The following is a 6,846-nucleotide window of genomic DNA, read 5'->3' as shown; positions in this document are numbered from 1 at the left end:
GGGCTACAGGGTTTCTTTTTTCCAAGGATAACTTTCACTGAATAGGTAAACTTATGTCTGAGAATGTCCAGAATGAAGAAGGGGCTCACACAATATTTTAAAAACTAGATAGGTACAGTGGTACCTTGGATTACATACGCTTCAGGTTGCATAGGGTTCAGGTTACAGACTTCGCTAACCCAGAAATAGTGCTTCAGGTTAAGAACTTTGCTTCAGGATGAGAACAGAAATCGGGCTCCAATGGTGTGGCAGCAGCAGGAGGCCCTATTAGCTAAAGTGGTGCTTCAGGTAAAGAACAGTTTCAGGTTAAGTACGGACCTCCAGAACGAATTAAGTACTTAACCCGAGGTACCACTGTACATGGATTGGTCAGTAGTTTCCTGCAAGTAAAACAGCAGCAACCTAGCACTTCAGGGAAACTGCTAGGTTACAACCATTCTCCCCAACATCTAGAGAATCTCAGGCTTTAAAAATCAAGCCTGTGCCACCTTTCTAGAGAAGGCCATCTTGCAGTCTTGTCCTTGTTAGAATATGATGGACCATCAGGACAATTAGTTATGTTGCTGTTACTCTATATCAGTAACTACTGGATGAATATTCTCAGCATTCAGCCATCCAGTCTCCTCCCTATAGATCAATGTTTTCCAAACTTGGGTCTCCAGCTTTTTTTGGACTAAAACTCCCATCATCCATAGCTTGCAGGGTTTGGAAAACACTGCCATAGATGCAGATGACAAAATGTTGTAGTAACTCTGTAGTAACTTTGTGGTTAATATTCTTTAGTAACTTTGTAGTAAAGCGAAGTCTGTTTTTTCACAACAGGCATGTGTAACAAGCACAAATAAAACATTGGTAGGAGAGATATGACTCAAGCCCTTCCCTTTATGCCTGTCTGGTCAAAGTCTAGTTTAAAGATAAAGCAACTTTAGGAAGGGATATCAAGGGCATTGAAACTGCCCATCAGCAGTGACCACTGGGACCCTTAACTGAGCAGGCACAAAGGTCACATGGTCACATTCTTCCTCTCTATGGTGGAATGTATTGAATTATTAGCAAAATTATTATTTTCAAATTTCCATCTACACGTATAACACAACAGAGGCACATCATATACAAATCTGTGTGACCATTTGCTCTCTCTAGCAATTTGTATGTGGCCACCCTAACCCCTCCTTCAAATAGTTCCCTCTATGGCCAAGTTTCTCCTAGGGCTCAAGTGCCAAACACATTAGATAAGCTTGAGTCCCTCTGAGCCCAGGGAGGTCCTCTTTCACTTTAAGCAACATGCACATTAGTCAAAGCCCAGTGGATTTCGGCTTTAGAACCTTGTCAAAGTTCCCAGCAAGGGAACAAACCCCAGAAGCAGTGAGGCCAAGCCAAGCTGGTCTCGGCAATGCCAGTGTTTCAAATTGGCTTCCTGATAGACTGAAAAGCTCAATGAGCTGTCTATATCTGGGGATGCCAGTGGTCTGAAGGATGGCTGGACTTTCTTAATTATCCCATTCGGTAGCCAGCTGCCATCACTGGAACAAAGGCCCACAAGCTTAGTCTGTGTCCTGTCCTTGCAACATGAATGCTGAATTATGAGGATTGGGAATCTTTTCTTAAGCAACAAAACAGGAATGGGAAACCAGTGACCTTCCAAATATTTTGGAACTCCAACTCTGATCATCCCCTGACCATTTTCCATATAGGCTGGGGTAGGTGGGAGTTGGAGACTAAGAGGAGATATGATAGCCATCTTCGAATAGCTAAAGGGCTGTCACATGAAGGATGGAGCAAGCTTCCTTTCTCCTGCTCCAGAGGCTAGGACCGAAGCCAATGGATTCAAGTTACAAGAAAGGAGATTCTAACTAAACATCAGGAAGAACTTTCTGACAGTAAGAGCTGTTCAACACTGGAATGGGCTCCCTCGGAATGTGGTGAACTCTCCTTCCTTGGAAGTTTTTAAGCAGAGGTTGGATGGCCACCTGTGCTGTATGATCTGGTTGAGATCTGGGCATTGCAGGGGGTTGATCAGGGGTCAGCAATCTTTTTCAGCAGATGGCCAGTCCAGTGTCCCTTAGACCTTGTGGGGGGCTGGGCTATATTTTTTTTTTGGGGGGGGAATGAACAAATTCCTATGGCCCACAAATAACCCAGAGATGCATTTTAAATAAAAGGACACATTCTACTCATGTAAAAACACGCTGATTCCCAGACCATTCGCGGGCCAGATTTAGAAGGCGATTGGGTCGGATCCAGCCTTAATTTGCCTACCCATGAACTAAATGATCCTCAGGATCCCTTCCAACTCTACAGTTCTGTGAAGATCTAAAGGCCTGCAGGTTAGCCAGCCTGCAAGGTGAATCACTCCTGGTTGAAACAATTCAGATTAAAAGATCTGGGCCATAAGAAAAGAAAACAGAATGCAAGCATAATGCTGTATGGCTGAACCTTGAAAATAGTTTCCGGGACTAAACCCTGCCTTAAACTGAAGAAGGCAGAGGAGGCAGAGTGCCTTTGTGAGCAGGTCCTGTTTAACCATTCTCCACAGGCATCTGGTCAGCTACTATAAGGACAGGGTGCTAAACCAGGTGGACCATTGTCCACATCCAGAAGGCCCCATCTTATGTTCTCTGGGTGCTGGGCTTGAGGTCTAATGCACTAGGGCTCTTCTTCTCTTAAGGAGAGAGAAAGGAGTTCAGCCAAACCTGCATCTGCTGTGCAAATGAGATTCTGCCCCTTCCTTGAACTATGCATATATTCTTTTTTCATTATCAAAGTTCTGTAAGTTTTTGACAAGGGGGAGAAAAAAAGCTAATGTGCAGAAAAGTTCTACTCATCAAGGTCACTTATCATTCCCTTCCCAAGCCGCCCGGAGCTCCCTTTGGTAGGTGCAATCTTGCGAATTTTCACCCATCATCTGACGCCTGTGTCAGCTTGCCTCGTATTTTTAAGATCAGCTAGGAAGTGCAAGCAGACCGTAGCTTGCTCTTTTAGCACTTCCAGGTGCTGCTGGAGGTGCATCTTAGCGCACAGCTAATTTGTCAGAAGGGGGAACTGTGTATTTTTCCTCCCTTCCCAGCTTGCAATTTCCTTCCAAAGGTGCAATTATATTTCATCACCAAATCATTGAGAGCTGAGTTAGTGTTTTTCTGTCCTTCCTCTGCTCTGAGGTTTTAATCTCTGCTTGAATTTGGATGGATTCAAACATGTGGAATAGTTGGGCACCTAGATAACTAAAACCCATTTAAAGAAAAACAAACAGCAACGGGACGCTTTTGAAAAAATAAACGAAATAGTGTAATGTGGTCGAAATGCCTGGTCTGCTGTTTCTGGCAGAATCCACTTAATATGCAGGGTGAGATGTGTGTGGACTGTGTGTGTATCTCCTGGGTCTGAGTTTTGCGCACTTTGAGCTGTGTTTGTTGGCAAGCACAGTGCTATCACTCCTAGAGATAGACTGAGGGAGAGACAGAGAGATTTAAAGAGGGACAGCTAGGGGGGAAAGTGAGGTTAAAGATCTAGGTGGAAGGACCATAGCTGTCAGACTCCTGTCCCCAAAGTGCAACAACAGCGACTCCTAATTGAAAATAAGGAAGAGATCTTTAGTCAGACAAACACAAGGTTCAGAAGTCAAGATTCTGAGCTACATGAGCAAGGCAAGAGGTCCATAACTGAATGGAAGCTAGGAAGATGCCCCAACAGTTGGCACGTTCTGCTCAGCAAGCTTTTAAAAATGAGGCAGGGTGAGCTCTCATCCTATGGTTCTGCTGTGCATGGTCATGCTCCATCTGAGTGGGTGCATCTTTTGTGTAGCCTCCTCTTCATGATACTGTCCAGGCACTGTGTTGCACACACCTGTAACAGTAGCAGATTGCATGGTGGGATTCTGCCCAGCTGATGTCTTGTTGGTCTCACTGCAGCTGCTTACCAGGGGATAGAGCAGCCTTTCTCAACCTGTGGGTCCCCAGATGTTGTTGAACTACAACTCCCATCACCCCTAGCTAGCAAGGCCAGAGCTCAGGGATGATGGGAGTTGTAGTCCAACAACATCTGGAGACTCACAGGTTGAGAACCTCTGGGATAGAGGGAAAGGATGAGGCAGTGAGGTCAGGGTGGTGCAAGCACATCACTGGAGTCAAACAATTTGCGCCTCACTGGTTTCCCCATCTGCTCATCCCTCCCCTTCTACTTCCTGCTAAGCTACTAATGTAGGGCTGGTATACATCTGGGGGGAATTACCAGGATTTCAAAGGTGGAATTGATGTCTAGGGGGAATTTTCAAAAGGTGGCGCTTTGTCCTGGATCTTAGGCAAGTTGATCGAAAAATCGTGGTTTCCTAATTTCTGTTTTCTTTAAAAAGGGGGGGGGGGAGAAAAGCTAAACAATTTTGGAGTGCCCTGGTTTTTACTTTTTGAAATATGGCAATCCTAGCTGATGTGGCTGTCCAAATGACAGGTAGGACCTCCACCCCACCATGCCATCTTCTACTGCCATATAATAGACTACTGGGAAGATATCACTCCATCACAGGCTGAGCTGCTCTGTGATCCAGCTTGCTTAGCCCCACTGCCTGCAACCAGAGGATATCAGTGGGCTGTGAAACCTTGCCAAAAAAAGAGCAAGATTGACAAAAGGGGAGACCAAGACTAAGAAGACCAAGAAAGCCAGTGAGGTGTAGTGGTTAGGGGGTTGGACTGGGACCTGGGAGATGAGGGTTCAAATCCCTCATCAGCCACAAAGTTCACTGGGTGGCCTTGGGCCACTCTCCATCTCCCAGTCTAACCTATCTCACAGGGTTGTTGTGAGGAGATAATGGAGAGGGAAGAGAACCACGTATGCCAGCCTTGAGCTCCTTGGAGAAAAAATGTGGGCTCAAAATGCAATTGTATGTAAATGAATGAATGAATGAATGAATGAATGAAGAGGAAATATCCTTGGAGTAATCCTGACACTATCAAGACACCCTGCTATTTTGGTTCCTGATACCAGATTTTAATGTGACTTTTATTGGGTGAATTATGCACCTGGAGAGCCTCTCTGGGCTACAAATTGCAACATAAATATTCTAAATAAATAAAATGGAAACAAATTCATTTCATGACATTGATTACGAAGTATAGATCATGATTATTTAAACTTTTTCTAACTCCCCGCCCTTCTTTTTTCATGGATTCTTAGAAAACTTGTGATAAATATATCACAATTTTCAATTTGATATGCACATTCTCTATATAGAACCTTTTTAAAAAGGGGGGGGGGGTGAGAAAAATGGTTAGTTATTGGATATTGCTTTGCATTAAAATGCCAAGGTGCTTTTCCGTTAGGATGCACTGAGGCTTGTTCAGAGAGCATGTAAAACATGACTGACAAGGGCGGAGATGTTTGTAACAGGTGGACAATAAATAACTCATTAGCATTTGCATAAGAAAGAAAAATGACGCCTCGGCTATTTAAGATAAAGCGCCTTAATATTCTCACAGAAGCAAAACAGGTGTTAAATTACTTTTGGTTTGCATTCCATGCTGTGCTGTTAACTGAGTCCATACTTCATTCAGACTTATGAATATTCATAATTGAGAAGAATTAAAAAAAATGTTGCTTAACAACCTTATTTCTCATCACTGTTTCTTTTTTTTAAGCCTCCCTCTTTTTAAGACTCCCTTTTCATATTTTTTTTGTTTCGTTTGCTATTCTGGTAAGTTGGATTTTGATCGTTCGGCACCTCCTCTCTCAGTCCCTCTGAAGTTGGTACTTTCAGCCAGGATGGATGAGAATCTAGGAACACAAAACAGACTATTGGTCCTTATAGCTTAATATTGTCTACACTGACTGGTAGCAGCTCTCCAGGGTTTCAGGCAGGAAGTACCTCCCAGTGCTACCTGGAGATGCCAGGGATCGAACCTGGGACCTTCTGCATGTAAGGCAGATACTCTGCCACTGAGCTGAGGCCCTTTCCTGGAGGGAGCTTGCTGAAAAACACTTCAATCCTGTAGTGATTGTGCCAGTCCAGTCTGATGCATTCTCATGGTGCCTTTGGTCAGCTTGGGATGGTCGTGTATCATCACTCACCCTTGGCCCCATCTGCACTATATGTTTAAAGCAGGATCAGACCTGTCCAAAGAGCCACGGCTTTTCTCAAAGAATCCTGGGAACTGTAGTTTGTTAAGTGTGCTGAGAGCTGCTAGGAGGCCCCCATTCCCACATCCCAGAGCTACAATCCTCAGTGTGGTTTTAAACAATAAAGCCCTCTTCTCAGGGAACTTTGCAATTGTAGGCTGTGAGGGGAATAGGGGCCTCCAAACAGCTCTCAGCGTCCTTAACAAATAATAGATCCCAGAATTCTTTGGGGAAAGCCATGACTGTTTAATGTGGCATTGTGTTGCTTTAAATGTGTAGTGCAGATGGGGCCTAGTTCCATCCTGTGGCATCACAGTGCTTTCAATGTATGGTGTGATAATCCTAGCACTTCCCTCTCATTTTCTAACATTCCTTTCTCTTCCCAGGGAACTCTTTGGGTGAAGCCATGACTGAAGTGGTATGATATGGTCCTAAATGTATAATGCAGATGAGGCCAATATCTTGTGCAGGCTCATGCCAAAATAGTAGTTCACAAGAAACTGCCATCGGGACTTCCTTAAGATCTGACTCCCTCCCCCCCCCCATACCTACAACCAAATGCAAAGCATAATTATAGAGAATTGATTGGGCATATCCAAGCTCCTTTCACAGTGCGACTCCTGCAGTCGCTGGAGATAGATTACATCTTCCTAACAAGCATTTGGCATTTCAAACAGCAGGTTGACTCCAGGATAAGCAGCAGGGGAGCTCGGAGCAAAGAGAGCGCACCAAATGTCCTCC

The 6,846-nt window shown here is 44.4% G+C and overlaps 1 non-coding gene across 1 annotated transcript; it reads right to left on the bottom strand.

Annotated features, from left to right (window-relative positions):
* Positions 1-5,868: 5,868 nt before the first annotated feature.
* TRNAV-UAC (transfer RNA valine (anticodon UAC)) lies at positions 5,869-5,939 on the bottom strand. Its single transcript has one exon. It is a non-coding gene; the product is annotated as a tRNA-Val (tRNA).
* Between the last annotated feature and the right edge of the window lie 907 nt (positions 5,940-6,846).

Source organism: Podarcis raffonei, chromosome 8, assembly GCF_027172205.1.
Source record: "Podarcis raffonei isolate rPodRaf1 chromosome 8, rPodRaf1.pri, whole genome shotgun sequence".
NCBI lineage: Eukaryota > Metazoa > Chordata > Lepidosauria > Squamata > Lacertidae > Podarcis > Podarcis raffonei.
This window is presented reverse-complemented; position numbering and strand designations above follow the sequence as displayed.